Raw genomic sequence first — 20,885 nt, 5'->3', positions numbered from 1 at the left:
AACCTAACAATATGCTGCCTGCAAGAAACACACCTGAACAGTCAGAACAAACACAGACTCAAAGTCAAAGGACAGAAAAAAATTCTGTAAGCAAACAACTCCCTCAAAAAAGCTGGGTGGCCATACAGTATCCAACAACATAGATTTCAGGTTGAAAAAGACTAGAAGGGACAGTTAAGGTCATTTTCTCTTTATCAAGGGATATGTACAAGAGGAAGAATTCACACTCTTTTTTTTCCCCAAAGCTAGCAAGTGCACTTATTTATTTAGTTAGTTAGTTTTATTGAATCACCATGTGGAAAGTTACAAAGCTTTCAGTCTTAAGTCTCAGTTACACAATGCTCAAACACCCATCCCTTCACCAGTGCACATATTCCACCACCAAGAACCACAGTAAACCTCCCCCCACCCCCACCCCCACAGCCCCCCGCCCCGCCTGTGTAGCTGATAAATTTCACTTTACTTTCTCTTTACTTTGGTTACATTCAATATTTCAGCAAAAAAAATCACTATTATTGTTTGGAGTTTCCCCGTGCCCCAAAGTCAGACCTGCTGGAAAGGAAGCATTTGATAATTTCTTTTCCATTGCTGAGAATGAAGAGATATGAGGTCGCGTGGCCACAAAGGCGGCCACAAGGTTTTGGATTTCTCTATTTAAGTATTATAGTAACTAAGTGTAGAGAAATTTCTGCCAGGAGTTGCATCATTGCTAGCTCGTACCTCTCTGCTACAATATATTCCACATATGAAATGAACAAAAAATTTCCCCAAAGAAGAAATCTGAATGGCTGAGAGGCACATGAGAAAATGCTCGACATCACTAATCATCAGGGAGATGCAGATTAAAACAACCATGAGATATCATGTCACACCACAGAGACTGGCCCACATCCAACAAAACAAAAGCAACTGGTGTTGGCGCGGATGTGGGGAGAAAGGGACTCTTCTTCACTGCTGGTGGGAATACCGACTTGTTCAGCCCTTTTGGAAAACAATAAAAAATCACACTCTTAAACGTATACACACCTAATGAGCAAAGGGCTGGAGCAATAGCGATAACACATGGTTGGGCTTTCACCTTTCACGCGGCCGACCTGAGTTCAATTCCTCCGCCCCTCACGGAGAGCTCCGGCAAGTTCCCGAGAGTATAGAGCCTGCACGGCAAAGCCTGGCAAGCTACCCCTGTGTATTGGATATGGCAAAAACTTGAATAGACCCATTAATATCAAGGAAATTGAAACTGTAATCAAAAGTCTTCCCAAAAGCAAAAGACCAGGTCCAGATGGATTCACTGGCAAATTCTTCCAAACATTTAAAGAGGACTTGTTGCCAGTTCTCCTCAAGATTTTCCGGGAAATTGAAGAAACAGGAACTCTCCCAAACAGTTTCTATGAAGCACATATCTTCCTAATACCAAAAGCAAATAAAGACACCACTGACAAAGAAAATTATAGAACAATATCCCTGATGAACACCCATGCGAAGATCCTCAACAAAATATTAGCAAATAGAATCCAACAACTCATCAAAAAGATCATACACCATGACCAAGTGAGATTCATCCCTGGGATATAAGGATGACTTAACATTCGGAAATCAATCAACATAATTCATCATATCAACAAAAGTAAAGATAAAAACCATATGATCATATCAATAGATGCAGAGAAAGTATTTGACAAGATCTAACATCCGTTCATGATGAAAACCCTCAGCAAAATGGGTTTTGGAGGAACTTTCCTCAAGATAGTCAAAGCCATATACCACAAACCTATGGCAAGCATTATCCTTAATGGGGAAAAACTAAGGGCCTTTCCTCTAAGATCAGGGACAAGACAAGGATGCTCACTCTCACCACTTCTGTTCAATATAGTACTGGAAGTACTTGCAATAGCTGTTAGGCAAGAAAAATATATTAAGGGCAGCCAGATAAGAAAGGAAGAAATCGAACTCTCACTATTCGCAGATGATATGATACCATATCCAGAGAAGCATAAAACCTTTATTAAGGAACTCTTAGAAACAATAGACTTGTAGAGTAAAGTCGCGGGCTATATAATTAATATCCAAAAATCCATGGCCTCCTTTTATGCAAACAATGAGACAGAGGAAAGGGACATGAAAAAAGCAATCGCACTCACAATTGCGTCCCCAAAAATAAAGTACTTCAGAATTAACTTAATTACTGAAGTAAAGGACCTCTACAAAGAAAACTATAAAACTGTCCTCCATGAAATAAAAGAGGACATGAGGAAATGGAAACATATCCCCTGCTCATGGACAGGGAGAATCAACATTGTTAAAATGGCAATAGTCCCTTAAACATTATACAGATTCAACGCAATCCCTATAAGAATACCCATGAAATTCTTCAAAGAAATGGATCAAGCAATCCTGAAATACATATGGAACAACAAAAAATTGATAGCTAAAACAATTTTTGGGAAAAAGATGATGGGAGGCATCGCCATCCCCAACCTTAAACTCTACTACAAAGTGGTAATAATTAAAACAGCATGAAACTGGAACAAGGGCAGAGCCTCAGACCCTACACACAACCCCAAATATCTGATCATCTAATTTTTGATAATGGAGCAAGAAATGTGAAGTGGAGCAAGGAAAGCCGTTTTAACAATTTTTGCTGCCACAACTGGACAACCACATGAAAAAGAATGGGCTTTGATCTCGACCTGACACCATGCACAAAAGTCAGACCAAAATGGATTAAAAACCTCAGCATAAAATCAGAATCCACAGGTACATCTAAGCCAAGGTCGGCAAAACCCTCCACGATATTGAAGTAAAGGTATCTTCATAGATGACATGCAACTGATCAACCAAATGGAAACAGAAATAAACAAATAGTATTATATTAAACTAAGAAGCTTCTGCACCACAAAAGATACAGTGACGGGGCTGGAGTGATAGTACAGTGGGTAGAGTGTTTTCCTTGCATGCGGCCGACCCGGGTTCTATTCCCAGCGTCTCATATGGTCCCCCAAACGCAGCTAGGAATGACTCCTGAGTGCAGAGCCAGGAGTCAGTTCTGAGCATTGCTGGGTGTGACCCAAAAAGCCAAAACAAAAAAAAAAGATACAGTGACTAGAATACAAAGACAATCTATAGGATGGGAAAGGACATTCATCCAATAACTATCTGATAAGGAGTTGATTTCAAGGGTATATAAGGCACTGGTTGAACTCTACAAGAAGAAAACATCCAGCCCCATCAGAAAATGGGGCGAAGAAATGAACAAAAACTTTCCTAAGGAAGAGATACGAATGGCCAAAGGCACATGAAAAAGTGCTCTACATCACTAATCATCAGGGAGATGCAGATCAAAACAACAATGAGATACCACCTCACACCACAGAGGCTGGCACACATCCAAAGGAACAAAAGCACCCACTGTTGGAGAGGATGTGGGGAGAAAGGGACTATTCTACACTGCTGGTGGGAATGCAGACTGGTTCAGCCCTTCTGGAAAACAATATGGACGATTCTCAAAAAATTAGAAATTGAGCTCCCATTTGACCCAGCAATACCACTGCTGGGAATATATCCCAGAGAAGCAAAAAAATTATAGTTGAAATGACATCTGCACTTATATGTTTATCGCAGCATTGTTTACAATAACCATAATCTGGAAAAAACCGAGTGCCCTAGAACAGATGACTGGTTGAAGAAACTTTGGTACATCTATACAATGGAATATTATGCAGCTGTTAGAAAAGATGAAGTCATGAACTTTGCATATAAGTGGATCAACACGGAAAGTATGATGCTAAATGAAATTAATCAGAAAGAGAGAGACAGACATATTTAGATTATACTCATCTGTGGAATATAAAATAACAGACTAGGAGACTAACACCCAAGAATAGTAGAAGTAAGTACCAGGAGGTTGGCTCCATGGCTTCACATGCTGAGGGTAAAGGCAGCTGAGATAGAGAAGGAAACACAAGGTATATTGTGGTTGGAGATCTTCCATGTGTGAAGGAAGATGCATGCTGAAAATAGACTAGAAATGGAACATGATTGCCACTCAATACCCCTATTGCAAATCACAACAGCCAGAAGAAGAGAGAGAATAAAATGGAATACTCTGCCACAGAGGTGGGTTTGGGTGAGGAAATAGGACTGGGGGATGGGAGGGATACTGGGTTCATTGGTGGTAGAGAATGAACACTGGTGGAGGGATGGGTTCTCGAACATTGTATGAGGGAAATACAAGCATAAAAATGTATAAATCTGTCACTGCGCCCTCATGGTGATTCACTAATTAAAAATTAAATAAAAAAAAAGAAGAAGCCACTCGGTTCTGAAAGTAGTTAGTGGGCCTCCGGGATCATGGGCTTTTAGGAGCAGAGGAGCCATTTGTGTGTGGCCACTCAGGGTCTCATCTGGGCGGAGGTGCGCAAGTAATGCCCCCATCCCAAGGTCTCCTGTGAGTGCCCCGTCACTGCAAGCTCTTATCTTCAGTTACTGGGCTCTATAAGATGGCGGTCGCCACACTACTGCATGACTGAGTGTTTTTTTAAATCCTGAGGTTGTTTTATTTTGTGTGTGTGTCACACCGGAACATGCTCAGGGGTTACTCCTGGCTCATCCACTCAGGAATTACTCCTGATAGTGCTCCGGGGACCATATGGGATGCTGAGAATCAAATCCAGGTTGGTCGCATGCAAGGCAAACGCCCTACCCGCTGTGATATTCTCTAGCCTCTAAAACCTGAGTTTTCATGTTTGAATTATATTGTAATTCTATTGTAATCACCCACCAAAGCATGGCAATTTGCTCTCCAGAGTGCTGGGATGTTTTTTTCCGATATGACTAGATATTGAGAGATGTGAATTATTGCTACTTAACCGAATAATTTATCAGTCATAAATGTACATACTTTCCTCATGATCATCGTTTCACCTATTCCTACTTTTGCCAGGCAATAGTGAGAACTAACTTTTTTGATATATACATTATCCACTTCTAGATGAGTAGAAGCTGTCATTGGTGAAGAAGAGTTGTGTGCATATAATTTTTTAGAAAAAGATGGAGAAATAATGAGTGAGAGAAAGAGATAGTAATGGGAGTAATTGCATATATTTTAGCATAACTTCCTCTACTATACCCTACTATAAAATGAGAAATTCAGGATAAGTTCAGATCCTAGAGGGCTTTCAAAAAAATAGAATGGGCTCTTTGAGGCAAATGAGAATATATGCTCCACCTAGAAGGAGGAATGGACACACCATCCCCAGAGAACACAGTGAAAACAGAATTCTTTTATTTTTCTATTAATATTTTTATTTGACTCACAGTGGTAAACATATTTACAAAGTTGTTAATGATTGGATTTCAGCCATATAATGTTCCAACACCAGTGTACTTTTTCCACCACCAATTGTCCCCTTTTCTCTTCCACCCTCTGAAACTCCAACCCCTGTCCCCATAGTGGCAGGAACTTTTCTTCTCTCTGTCTGTCTCTCTGTCTGTCTGTCTGTTTTTCTGTCTCTCTTTTCCTTTGGAGCCTTATGGTTTGCAATATAGATAATGAAAGGTTATCAGGTATATCCCTTTACCTACTTTCAACAATCAGTTCCTGTTCAAAATTATCATTTACAACTATTATTGTCATACTTATCCCTTCTCTATAGCCTAACTTCCCTTCACCCCACACACTCTTGTGGCAAGGTTCTACCATTGACAAGTTCTCCCTCCTGGCTCCTGATTACCCTTGCCTTGGATATTAGTCTCATTATATATGGGAGCCCTTTCCATCCCAAGGGTCCCAGCCCTGACAGCTGACCTCAACAACCAAACTGCCACCATGTTCCAGGCCACTTTCCACACTCCTGGGCTGAGCCTCAGGCATGAGTGAAGTCCTACGGAACCCAAGGTAATTTGGAACTGTGAGCTTGGATTCTGGGCTCAACCGGATGTGGGATCAGAGATCATCTGCTGCTTTGCCAAGTCTCCAGTGGCCCAAGGGTCATGCCCATAAGCCACCTCCTGCAGGTGCCAGATAATCTTCTCATTGGCTGCCGTCCAAAACTCATGGCTGCTTCTCCCAGAAAAGAGCATAAAATAAGGCCTCCATAACCATGCCACTGGACGGCATGTCAGGCTGTTTTCACCCAGGGTACCCCAGAGCAGGGTGGGTGAGAGCCCGGCCCCAAGGGGCCCAACCCTGGCAGCTGACCTCCACAACCCAACCACTGTCCTTCTCCAGGCTACTTTCCACATGCCTGGGACAAGCTTAATGTGTGAGTGAACATATTCCTAAAACAACACATCATAAGACACTCTCTACTCATTTTCCATAATTATCAGACTATAGTTGATTGGAGGCAAGATGGCATCGATGCCACCCAAACCCTTCCCACTGTCCTGTACTCGGCTCACCATCTTGCCTTAGACAACATGCAGCTCAGCACACCAGGCATGGAACTCTATGCGTGATCCCTGATGGAACTCTATGCGTGATTCCTGATGGACGTCACTGGCTGTTCTGCAAGATGTGGACAATATGGCATCAGCGGGGCACATAGAAACCACAGAAGAGCCACAGCATCACCACCTGCCCCTGCCGGGCCAATTCGCAGCACTGTAAGATATAGAGCAGTGGTGGCAGTGTGTGCAGCAGCTCATCCAATGTGAGGTGATGTCAGCCAACCACCTGGTGACCTGGGACTCGGCGCAGGTGTTTGACCTGGCACAGACCTTCCGCAATAGGGTCCTGCTCTGGCAGCTACTCAACAACCTCTGGGCGCACCCCATCAACCTCAAGAAGATCAACCTGAGGCCGCAGCTGTCCCAGGTGCTGCCTAGACACGTAGGCAGGTGCGTGTTTGTCAGTGTGCACATTGTTACAACATGCCAGTCAATCAAAAGCTTACATTTGGTAGACTAGGCACACCTGTAAAGGTGATTAAAAGCAGCTCCAAAGCCTCCATCCCTCTCAGAGAGTCCAGCAAGCTATTGAGAGTATCCTGCCTGCACGGCAGAGCTTGGCAAGCTACCTGTGGCATACTTGATATGCCCCAAACAGTAACAACGACGGTCCTTATTCCCCTGATCCTGAAAGAGCCCCAATACACCATCAGTCTACACTAGCCCGTGTTAGGGACAAATGGAGATATTACTGGCACCCGCTTGAGCAAATTGATGAATAATGGAATAATAGTGATATAGTGATATATATATCATATGTATATCACATGTATATATATACATATATGTATATATTAGAGTCTCCTGCTCCTACACCTGGCTGTCTTCACTAGGGTCCCTCCGAGGAGGAAGATTGAGTTTCCCTCCGCACCCCACCCTGAGCAGAACCCTAGAAGCCAAAGACCTCCAGAACCCAGGCATAGCCATGCTCAAGGCCATTCTGCACATGCTTGGACGAGCCTCACACATGAAGAAACCGCAGAGGAACCCAGGTGTGCGGGGCCTGGGGCTGAGATCTCCAAGCCTGCTCATATCGGGATTGGGTCTCCTCCATCCAGATCCCCCATTTTCCAGTAGGTAGGCAGTCACACCCACAAGTTGCCCCTGGCACCATGTAATCCCATCAACAGCCAAGATCCAGAGGCTATAATACAAAGCTCTCAAAAGATCTCTTATAGTCTATTTCTCCCACTCTGAAAACCAAGCAAGCTACCGAGAGTATCCTTCCCAAACGGCAGAGCCTGGTAAGCTCCCCGTGGCATATTCGATATGCCAAAAATAGTAAAAATGATGGGTCTCACTTTCCTGACCCTGAAAGAGCCTCCAATGCTGCATGGTTGGGAAGGATTAGTAAAGAAAAGCTGCTAAAATCTCAGGGATAGAACAAATGGAGACATCACTGGTGCCCACTCAAGCAAATCGATGAACAAAGGGATGACAGTGATACAGTGATATAATGATATATATACACACATATATGTATATCCCACAAATAAATGCAGTCTTTCTATACCTGCCTCTTTCTTTCTTTCAATTAAATACCTGACTGATTTAACTCAGCATGATATTCCCCTTGTCCATTCATTTCATTTATAAGCAAATTTCATGACTTCATTCTTCCTAATGTCTGTGTAGCATTCCATTGTGTAGATGTACCAAAGTTTCTTAACCAGTCGTCTGTTCTCAGACACTCGGGTTGTTTCCAGATTCTGGCTGTGGTGAATAGTGCTGCAATGAACATACAAGTGGAGATGGTGTTTCTGCTGTGTGTTTTGGGGCCCCCAAGGTATATTACCAGAAGTGGTATTGTTGGGTTAAATGGTAGCTCAATTTCTAGTTTTTGAGGAATGTCCATAGTATTTTTCAAAAAGATTGGACCTGTCTACATTCCATCAACAATGAAGCAGAGCCCCATTCTCCCCACATCCATGCCAACACTAGTTGATCTTGCTCTTCTCTATGTGCGCCAGTCTCTGTGGTGTGAAATGATATCTCATTGTTGTTTTAATTTGCATCTCCCTGATGTAGAGCATTTTTCATGTGCCTTTTGGCCATTTGAATATCTCTTTGAGGAAGTTTCTGTTCATTTCCTCTCCCCATTATGTGATGGGGTTGGATGCGTTTTTCTTGTAAAGTTCTGCCAGTGTTCTATATAACTGATATTAACCTTTTATCAGATGGATGCTTGTGAGTTTCCAAGAGAAAAAAGTGAAATATCTGAACAGGGACAAGAGCCTTCAGTGACTGAGGCTCGTTCCTCTGGCTGGTCCACAGTAGCGCACAGACAAAGGACCAGGGGAATGTAGAAACAGGAACCGGAACCCAGGCTAGTCAGTAGTCGGTTTCTCTCTCCTTCTCAGCATAGTCTCACATATCCCTTTACTGGCAGTAATAGTTATTGTTATGGTCGTATTCTTGGTCATCACAGTTCCATTATCCTAGTCTCCTCATAGACCTTAAAGTCTTCTGTTTCTAGTCATTGTCATTATCTGCTTCTTCCAGTCCCAAAGTTCCAAAGTCTCAGTTCTCTTCCTCCAACTTCAATGTCTTGTTGTCGACTTTCTAGTCCCAACATCTAGTCGTCAGTGTCTAGTCCTCAGCATCTAGTCCCTAAACATCTTCCACATCTCCAACAACTCTTATCCCTTACAGCATAGAACTCATGAAGTGTGGGATACACAAAGGTGGGGTTGAACATTATCATAACAACAGAAGTAAAGCCACTAATTCAGGAATTTAATTCAAGGACAAAATATCATCTGAGGAGATTATTCCAGATTACTAGGAGATCCCCTCAAGGGCGGGATTAGATCCAGGGTGTATTGCTTTCTCCTTTCTGCAGTTAGTAATCCATTAAAACAATCATAGTAAATTTACTTTTTGCTTGGCCTGGCCCATTTTGATTCCAGGGTAGCTCACAGCTTACCCTGGGTCCATCAGTCCCTCTTTGGAATCTTGCTTTGGGAGTGTTAAGAAAGTAAGGGCAACTGAGGCATAAGGAAAATAAATATGGATGCCCAGGAGAAAATATTATTTTGAAGTCAATTAACTCCCATGTTACAAAGCACAGCATCAACTGTCTCCTGTATCTATACAAAAAAGGATATTGCTAAATAAACCATCTAATTGTCATAAAGTAAAGAGAAAAGCAGCATAGGATTATTTGAGATATTATATTTATAATTTCACTGTGAGTTTTGTGTGTGAAAGCTATTCCAATACTTTACCTTTCCTCTAACATTTTTAAATATTTCATCTTTTCCCTGTTGTTGGTATACAACATCTCATAATCTCAGGCCTAGCTAGGCCTGGATGTAAACGGTTTATGTTTTGGTTACTGTAACTTTAAATGGCAGTTACTGTTTCACTTGGTTGATTTGCATATTTGCCTATGTGGCTGAATATGATTGGTTTGTATGTTAATTTAATAAATAAAAGGAGGTTGAACAGGCTGCTCTCAGGCAGGCCATAACACAAAACCTCCGGAGGCAGTCCTGTGATCTTCCCCAAAAAATGTATATTTCTTCTGCGAGTAAAGTGCCTCTGACTCTCTGGTAAAATTGCAACATTGTTGCAACACCTGTACTTTAAAACAATTTTAATAATTTTGGAGTATCTGGCAATTGTGAGATATATAGAGTTTAGCATTCTTATATCTTTTTTTGACAAATTCATTTGTATTCATACCTGTAATCCATTTTAGTTCATTATAATTCCTCATAAAATTATATATCTTGCCTACTTGAAATTATTTCACAGAATTGAACAAAAATTATGCTTCACTATTTTTATTTTGTTAGTTTCTGTGACTACTTTTTACTTTCTATTTCTTATCTCATGTACTTTAGCTTGTTGTATATTTTCTTCAATAGGCTAGCTAATGATTTGGATGTCAGTTTTGATATTATTCTCTTCAGCTAAAAATGTTTTTTAAGATCTTTTTTATTCTTCAAGAGAAAAATATATTTTTAGAATGATGAATATGTTTTCCAACATGCAGTTATTTAGATATTCTTGTGAGTGAATTTTCAGGTTTGTTCAGAACAAGATGAAACAATAGTTCATCTGCATTAAAGCTTTTGAATGAACTAAATAAAGTTTTAGTAGAAGTTTATAATTAAAAATTAATTTTTAACCCGGAAATACACAAGGGTTACTCCTGGCTCTGCACTCAGAAATTTCTCCAGGAGGTGCTCAGGGGACCATATGGGATGCTGGGAATCAAACTCGGGTTGGCTGCATGCAAAGCAAACACTACCTGCTGTGCTATCACTCTAGCCCCAAGTTTTAACTTTTAAACTGAGTTTTAAAAGTTAAAAGTTAATTCTTATTAAGAATTTATTTTTTATTTATTTTTTGCTTTTTGGTCCACCTGGCAACAGATTCTTAAGGGTTACTCTTGGCTCTGTATTCAGGAATTACCCCTGATGGTGCTCCCATATGGGATGCCAGAGATAGAACCTGGATCAGCTGTGTTCAAGACAAAAACCCTACCTGCTATACTATAGTTCTGGCTCCTTATTAAGAATTCTTATTAATTCTTATCAATTCTTTTAACTTAGAATTGAACAAAGACATTTCATGATGATGTTCTATAGGTTTTTTTGTTTTGTTTTATTTTGGGGCTGACTGTGCTCAGGGCTTATTCCTGGCTCTGAACTCAGGGATCACGCCTAGAGGGTAAGGTATACCAGGGATTGAACCTGGATCTGCTGCATTCAAGGCTAGTGCCCCAACCACTGACCTATCTTTCTGGCCCTTGATGGGTTATTTTAAATAAAATCTTTATTAATGATAATTTGCATATTACTATTAAATTTGATATTAATATATTGATCTCCACCAGAGTTTCCTCTGGCTTCGCCCTGCCCAGGCATAGTTCACCATCTTTTGGGTCCTAACACGTGAGGAATGGATGCCTCGAAACCCTCTATCTGGGGAAGGGCGGTCTAGGAATCCCTGTGAGAGGGAAGCTGGCCAGAGAGTCCTTTGTTTGGGAATGGCTGACTCGGAAACCCCTGAAAGAGAAATGTATGCCAGGAAGGGCTCTGTCTGGGGAAGGGTGTCTCATAATTTCTGAGAGAGGGAAGGGTGCCGTGGAACCCTCAGTTTGGAGAAGGGTGTTCTCAAACCCCTGAGAGAGGTGGGAAGCATGCCCGGGAGGCGCTATATGGAATAGGTTGGTCTCAGAACCCCTGAGAAAGATGGGAAGGGTGCAGCAGAGGTTCTCTCTGGGTCAGGCGGTCTCCGAATCCCTGAGAAAGAGCAGGGTGCTGTGGAAACCTCAGTCTGGAGAAGGGCGTTCTCAGAAACCCCGAGAGAGAAGGGAAGGGTTCCGCAGAGCCCCTGTCCGGGGAAAGGCATTGTCCGAAACCTGAGAGAGGAGGGAAGGTAGTAGCGGAGTCCCTGTCTGCGTAAGGGCAGTCTTGGAACCCCAGAGAGAGGGAAGGGTGCCACTGAAGTCTCTGGGGAAGGGCAGGCTCAGAAATCCCATGAAGGAGAAGCATGCCAGGGAGTTCTCTGTTTGGGAAGTGCTGTCTCGGGAGCCCTGGACAAGAAAAGTGTGCCTGGAAGTGCTCTCTCTCTGGAAGGGCATCTAATAACTCCCGAGAGAGCTTCGGAAGGTGCAGCGGAACCCTCAGTTTGGGGAAGGGCTTCTCAAACCCCTGAGAGAGGTGGGAAGTTGCCGCGGATGTTCTCTATGGAGTAGGGCGGTCTCAGAACCCCTGAGAAAGGTAGGAAAGGTGTTTCAGAGTCCCTCTCTGGGTCAGAATGGTGTGCCCTTGGTGGACTGGAGAGGCCGTCTCAGCCAGGGTGCCAACACACTCCCCCCACGCAACACCCCGACTGTGCGCCCCTATGGGAGGGGGAGAGGGAGGGGAAGAGGGGAGAAGAGGGGAAGATGGGAGGGGAAGAGAGAGGAAAGACGAGGAAAGACAGGAAGGGCCAGGAGGGATGGGACAGCGAGGACATTTTATAGCCTAGTTCTCCCTCTCAGAGAACCGGGCAAGCTATGGAGAGTTTCCTGCCCGCATGAGAGAGACTGGCAAGCTTCCTATGGCATATTCATATGCTAAAACCAGTAACAATGATGGGTCTCATTCCCCTCACCCTGAAAGAGCTGCCAATGCAGCACCATTGGGAAGGACGAGTAAAGAGAGGCTACTATAATTTCAGAGCTAGGATAAATGGAAACGTTGCTGAGATCCCTCAAGAAAACTGATCAATGGGATGATGATGATGTTTAGTGTTTTATCTGTTGGTTTGAGGATAGACTTGTTCTTAAGATATGACTTCTCAGGTAGTTGCTTCCTTGCCTAACCAAGTGGTCCTTCATGATGAGTCTGAAACTTAATGTAAAGAAGCAACAAGAGATTCTTCCTTCCAGAATTTTCCCTGCCCTTCTAATCCAAACTTCTGAAAATTCCTCATGGTTTTCTCTACAAACTTTTCTTTATAACGTTTTTTTCTTTTTCCTACTTCTGAAACTACAGTTATGAATGAATTTGATTCTCTCATTACACACACAGGTTTATTAACTTTCTTTGTTTGAATGGTTTGGGGCTGACACCTGAGCTCAGGAATTACTCCTCACCCTGTGTGCAGAAATCACTCCTAGAAATGCTTGGAAGACTATATTGACACTGGGAATTGAACCTGTGTCTGGCTTGCAATGATTTACTACAACACTATCTCTCTATCATTTGACTTCTTTTTGGATTACTATTTCTGAGGGCTATGGAGAAAGTCCAGAGGTTAGAAGTGCATGAATTGCATGTACAAAGACCCAAGTTTGATCCTTGCACTTCATGGTCTTCCAAGCAGTCATACGTGTATCTCAGAAGAACACCAAGAGTTAAGAGAGATGAACCTGGTGGCCCCTAACAGCATTTGGCTAAGCAACACTGGATCACCAGACCCTAGCACTGAACCATCAGGCATGATTGATTAAATGGGAAGTAAAGATTACTCCAGGTCTGAACATTGCTTGGGATGACATCCAAATTAAAATTGCTGCTTTGTTTTGTGCTTTATAGAAAATAAATACTACAGTTCAATTTTATAATTTACCACTTAATCTTCAGCTTTGTCTGATGTTTTCAAATAAACACATTAATTTTATCGTTATGTATTTTATTTCTATGTGCTTACATTCTTTTTACAAATATGCTTAAATTTTATTTGTAAAATTTTATATTTTGTCCATATTATCAAATATTTAATATATATTCATTTAAATATTGACATGGCTTTTCTGCCCAGAGTAAGTCTTCACAAAGACATATTCAGAAAGACATCTCTACACTTTCTTACTCAAAATAATTTCTTTAACTGATTAGTCATTTGTAATTTTAAAAATCAGGTATGGGGTGAGGTTGGAGCATTAGTATAGAGGGTAGAGTGTTTTCCTTGCACGTGGGCGACCCGGGATCAATTCTCAGCGTCCCATATGGTCCCCCTGAGCACCGCTGGGAGTGATTCCTGAGTGCAGAGCCAGGAGTAACCCTGATGCATCGCCAGGTGTGACAAAATAAGAAAAAAATCAGGTATGGGGGCTGGTGTGACAGAACAACTGGTAGGGTGTTTGCCTTGCACACAGCCAACCTTTTTGATCCATGCCCAGCACCCATCTGGTCACTTGAGTCAACCAGAGGTGATTCCTGAGCACAGGGCCAGGAGTAAGCCCTGAGCTCTGCTGAGTATAGGCCAAAACAAAACAAAGCAAAACAAAATGTAGGTGTGTGTATGTGTGTGTTTGTGTGTGTGTGTAAAGAGAGTGTTTTTCAGTGTAGCCAATTCAACTGCTACATGGGAAAAAAGCAAAAGATTGTAGCTATTTGTTTTCTTCTCTGCATCTGTTTATGGATTCTTTAAAAAAAAAGAATGAAAGTTGGGCTCCTAGCCCAAAGCTTAAGTTACTTAAACAATACAAGCGCTCATATACATGGAATTTAAATCATGCATGAATAATGCTTTTCTTATAATAAAAGTATTTCTTTTCATTTTGGGGTCACAACTGACTGTTCTCGGGCATATTCCTGCAGTACACTTCCTGGTGGGTTTCCATGTGAGGTCCTTGGACTCAGTTCAACTGCATGCAAGACAAGTACCTTACTCATTGTACTATTTCACCAGCCAAAATAAAATAAGTTTTCTATTAATGGGTGAAAGATATTAAGCATGTCAAATCAATACAATTAAACTGAAGTCATTCAATAAGCTTCCACTGGAAGCACAGAGGCTAAGACCTTTTTAGTTTTTAAAATTATGTCTTATAACATTTAGGGTCATATTACATTAAACCCATGTTGTATTTTATGGGCATATTAGAAAAAGATTAACTTCAGTAGCCCTGAGATGCAAGTTTTCTGCACTTAAATTATTCAGTTTTGCTTTCAAACTTAAAGGTTATGTTGTGTTAAACACCCATTTATCTTGTAGAGTTCAACCTGTGCTTTATATACCATTGATATCAACCCCTTATCTGATGGGTATTGGGTAAATATCCTTTCCCATTCTGTAGATTGTCTTTGTATTCTGGTCACTGTATCTTTTGTGGTGCAGAAGCTTTTTAGTTTAATGTAGTCCCATTTGTTGATCTCTGTTTTCATTTGGTTGGCCAGTTGCATGTCATCTTTGAAGATACCTTTATTTTCAATATCGTCAAGGGTTTTGACAACCTTGTCTTTGATGTACCTTATGGTTTGTGGTCTGATGTTGAGGTCTTTAATCCATTTTTATCTGACATTTGTACATGGTGTCAGGCCAACCCCATCAGAAAATGGGGCGAAGAAATGAACAGAAACTTTACCAAGGAAGAGATACGAATGGCCAAAAGGCACATGAAAAAGTGCTCTACATCACTAATCATCAGGGAGATGCAGATCAAAACAACCATGAGATACCACCTCACACCACAGAGACTAGCATACATCCAAAAGAACAAAAGCAACCGCTGCTGGAGAGGATGTGGGGGAAAAGGGACCCTTCTACACTGCTGGTGGGAATGCCGACTGGTTCGGCCCTTCTGGAAAACAATATGGACTATTCTCAAGAAATTAGAAGTTGAGCTCCCATTTGACCCAGCAATACCACTTCTGGGAATATATCCCAGAGAAGCAAAAAAGTATAGTCGAAATGACATCTGCACTTATATGTTCATTGCAGCACTGTTTACAATAGCCAGAATCTGGAAAAAACCCGAATGCCCTAGAACAGATGACTGGTTGAAGAAACTTTGGTACATCTATACAATGGAATACTATGCAGCTGTTAGGAAAAATGAGGTCATGAATTTTGCATATAAGTGGATCAGCATGGAAAGTATCATGCTAAGTGAAATGAGTCAGAAAGAGACAGACATAGAAAGATTGCACTCATCTGTGGAATATAGAATAACAGAGTAAGAGGCTAACACCCAAGAATGGTAGAAATAAGTTCCAGGAGCTTGATTCCATGGATTGGAGGCTGGCCTCACATTCTGGGGAGAGGGCAACTCAGAGAAGGGAACACCAAGTAAAAAGTGGTCAGAGGCCATGCAGGGGAAGGGTGATGCATGCTGAATGTAGACTAGAGACAGAACACAATGGCCACTCAACACCCTTATTGCAAACCACAACACCTAATTAGAGAGAACAAAAGGGAATACCCTGCCACAGTGGCAGGGTGGGGTGGGGGGAGATGGGACTGGGGAGGTGGGAGGGATGCTGGGTTTACTGGTGGTGGAGAGTGGGCACTGGTGAAGGGATGGGTTCTCAAACTTTGTATGAGTGAAACATGACCACAAAAATGTATAAATCTGTAACTGTACCCTCACGGTGATTCACTAATTAAAAATAAATAAATTAATAAAAACACCCATTTATTCAAAATCTTAGTACACAACAGTTTCATTTAAAAACTAGCACTGGACATGGGGCATTCTCCAAAATAGACCACATGCTGGGGCACAAAATATACCTCCATAAAATTAAGAAGATAGAGATTGCATCAATGATCTCTTCAGACCACGTTTCACTGAACATAGAAGTGAATCACACACAAACAAAAATTCAAATAAAACACCTGGAAATTAAAATGCTTGCTACTGAACAATGAGTGGTTAAGAGAGGAAATCAAATAGGAAATTAAAAGATTCCTGGAAATAAATTAGAATGAAACAAGGGACATGGCAAAAGCTGTGTTAAGAGCAAAGTTTATATCTCTACAAGCATTCCTCTGAAAGGAAGAGCAAGCCCACATAAGTATCCTAAGCTCACAGTTTAATATCTTGGAAAATGACCAACAAAAGGAGCCCAACCCAGGCAGGAGGAAGGAAATAATAAAACGTAGAGTAGAAATTAATGAGATGGAATTCCAAAGGATCAATGAAACCGAGAGCTGTTTTTTTGAGAAAATAAACAAGATTGATAAACCTCTAACAAGACTCAAAGAAAGGGAGAGAGTAAACCCTAATAAACAGAATCAGAAATGAGAAGGGGGACATTACAACAGAAAACAAAGAAATTCAAAGGCTCATCAGAGATTATGTTGAGAGCCTTTATGCCACGAAGCAAGAAAATCTTGAAGAAACAGATAAATTCCTGTAATCTCATATATTCTCCCAAGGCTGAACCAAGAGGACTTGGAGTACCTGAACAGACCTATAACCATTGAGGAAATTGAAACAAAATGTCTCCCCAAAACCAAAAGTCCTGACCCAGGTGGATTCATTACTGAATTCTTCCAAATCTTTAAAGAGGACTTACTCCCAGTCCTTTTCAAGATTTTCTAGAAAATTAAAGAATGAGAAATCCTTCAAAATAGTTTCTATAAAGCAAATGTCACCCTGATACCAAAAGCAGACAGGGAATACCACAAAGAAAGAGAATTACAGGCTGATGTCCCTGATGAACACAAATGGAAGTATCTTCAACAAAATTCTAGCAAACAGAATCCAACGATTCATCAAAAAGATCATACACCATGACCTAGTAAGATTCATCCCGGGGATGCAAGAATGGTTTACTACTCGCAAGTCCATCAGCATAATAGAACATATCAATAAAAGGAAAGGTAAAAAAACCATATAATCATATCAATAGATGCAGTAAAGGCATTTGACAAGATCCAGCACCTGGTCGTGATAAAAACTCTCAACAAAATGGGAATTGAAGGAGCTTTACCCAGTTTAGTCAAAGCAATCTACCACAAGTCTACTGAGGAGAAACTAAAAGCCTTCCCTCTAAGATTGGGAACAAGACAAAGTTGCTCACTCTCGCCACTCCTATTCAGTATAGTACTGGAAATTCTGGGACTTCTCCACCAGGATCCCCCATTTTCAAGTAGCTTGGAAGCCCCACCCACAAACTGCCCCCAGCGCTGTGTAATCCCACCAACAGCCAACATCCAGAGACTATAAAACCAAGCTCTCAGAAGCATTTAATAGCCTTGTTCTCCCTCTTGTAGAACCTGACAAGCTACCAAGAGTCTATTGCCCATACGGCAAGCCTTGCAAACTCCCCATGGCATATTTATATCCCAAATACAGTAAAAGATATATACATACCTCTTGGAGAGCCAAGCAAGCTACTGAGAGTATCCTGCCCGCATGGCAGAGCCTGCAAGCTACACGTGGCATATATGATATGGCCAAAAACAGTAACGATAGGTCTCATTTCCCTGACCCTGAGTCTCCAATCATTGGGAAAGACGAGTAAGGAGAGGCTGCTAAAATCTCAGGGCTAAGTGTAGTAGAGATGTTATTGGTGCCTGCTTGAATAAATTGACGAATAACGGGATGACGGGATGACAGTGATACAGTTATACTGGAAATTCTGGCTGTAGCAGTTAGGCAAGAAAAAGACATTAAGGGCATCCAGAGAGGAAATAAAAAGGTGAAGCTATCACTGTTTGTGGATGATATGATACTATACTTAGAAAATCCTAAAGACTACAAAAATGCTTCTAGAAAAAAAATGTATTTGTATAGTAAAGGGGCAGGTAATAAAATCATCACCCAAAAGTCCATGGCTTTCCATATACAAATAATGAAGGAGAATAAATAGATATTTTTAAAAAATCCCATTCACAATAGTGCTTCAGAAAATCCAGTACCTCGAACTCAGCTTTAACTAAAGTTGTGAAGGACCTACATATAAAGAAAATTACAAAGCATTACTTCAAGAAATAAAAGAGTATACTAGGAAATGGAGACACATCCCTTGCTCATGAATCTGGAGGAATAACATAGTCAAAATGGCAATAGTTCCCAAAGCATTATACAGATTTAATGTAGTCCCTTTAGAGATACCCATGACATTCTCAAAGAAATACACAAAACACCCCTGAAAGTCATATACAACAATAAATCTACACAAATAGCCAAAGCAATCCTTGGAAAAAAAGAAAATGGGTGGCATCACCTTCTTCAAACTTTCCCAACTTCAAACTATACTACAAAGCAGTAGTAATTAAAACAGCATGTTTTGGGAATAGAAACAGACCCGCAGACCAATGGAACAGAGTTGAATATCCTGTCACAGACTCTCAAATATATGATCACTTAATCTCTGATAAAGGACCAAGAAATGTGAAGTAGAATCCTCTTCAACAAGTAATGCAGGGAAAATTGGATAGCCAGCTACAAAAAAAAAAAAAAAAAAAAAGGAACTCTGATCTCTGTCTAATGCCAGGAACTTTTAGTCAAATCGAAGTGGATTAAAAACCTCAATATCAGAACTGAATCCATAAGGAACATGGAGGAGAGTTTAGTCAGGCCCCTCCATGACAATTAAACTGAAAGCATCTTAAAGGATGAAACATCACTGACCAAGCAAGTGGAAACAAACATTAACAAATGGGACTATATTAAACTAAGAAGCATCTGCATCTCAAAAGAAACAGCGATTTATCCCTCTGTTTCCAGCAACACAGCAGTCACGCCCATAGGCCACCTCTGGCTGGCGCCAGATAATCTCATCATGGGCCACCATCCACAGTCGCATGTCCTTCTCTCCTACAAGGGAGCACAACATGACACTTGCCATAACCATGCCGCCGGACCCCATGCCAGGCAATTTCATTTGGGGTTCCCAGAGGGAGGCAGGCTGAGACCTCACCCCACCCCAAGGAACCCAGCCCAGGCAGCCTAAACTGTTGCGAGCTCATGGCCTCTCTCCACATGCTTGGGCTGAGCCTCACCCACAAGTGAACCTATTCTTGGACCACAGAGTTGAGAATGCCTCATACCTCACACCACCCATACTCCATGACTACAGCACCACATTTGATGGGTTTCAAAGTAGGAGGCAACCAATCTTAGAGGTAAATATATTTTTTACATATATGTATGTACATATAGATATGGATATATGTACATATGTATATGTAAGAACATAAGGCTCAACCATTAACAACATGTTAGTGATCTCTTATAGAAGGGCTTAAGGGCCCCTGAGTGAAATACAACAACCTTCACACTCTTTCCTCTAAGGAAACATTTTTGTAGCATTTTCAGAAGTTTTTCATAACAAACAATACAAAATATTTTATTTCAATTGTGGTTTGGGTCAGGAGTTGGGGTTTGGGATGGAAACATCTGAAATATGGTGATGGGAAGGTACAATGGAGGTGGGATTGGTGTTTGGATATTAAGTTTCACAGAATATTGTGAACTACTTTATAAAATTAAAAAAAAATTTAAAGAACAGTGACCAAAATATAGAGAGAGCGCACAAAATGGGAAAATTTATTTACCCAATACCCATCAGATAATGGGTTAATATCCAGGATATACAAGACATTTGTAGTATAGTGCAAGAAAAAAAAAACCTCTAACTTCATCAAAAAATGGGGAGAAGAAATGAACAGAAACTTCCTCTAAGAAGAAATACAAGTGGCCAAAAGGCACATGAAAAAATGCTCTATCTCAATAATCATCAGGGAAATTCAAATCAAAACAACAATGAGATATCGTCTCACACCACAGAGTGGCACACTTCAACAAGAAGAAGAACAACCAGTGCTGCTGTGGTTGTGGGGAGAAAGGGACTCTCTTTCATTGTTGGTGGGAATGCCAACGGGTCCAGGCTTTTTTTGAAACATTATAGGCATTCCTCAAAAAACTATAAATTGAACTTTCATTGACCCAATAATACCACATCTGGGAATATATCCAGAGGGTGCAAAAAAGCACAGTAAAAATAACACCTACACTTGTATGTTCATTGCAGCATTGTTCAGAATAGTCAGAATCTGGAAACAATTCAAGTGCCCAAGAGCAGACAACTGATTAAAGAAACTTTGGTATATCTACACAATGGAATACTGTGCAGCTGTTAGGAAAGATGAAGTCATGAAACTTGCTTAGAAGTGGATGGATATGGAAAGTATCATACTAATTGAAATTAGTCAGAAAGAGAGGGACCTACATAGAATGACTGCACTCATTTGTG

This window comes from Sorex araneus, chromosome 1 (assembly GCF_027595985.1).
Source record: "Sorex araneus isolate mSorAra2 chromosome 1, mSorAra2.pri, whole genome shotgun sequence".
NCBI classification, from domain to species: Eukaryota; Metazoa; Chordata; class Mammalia; order Eulipotyphla; family Soricidae; genus Sorex; species Sorex araneus.
Note: the sequence above shows the minus strand (reverse complement) of the source record.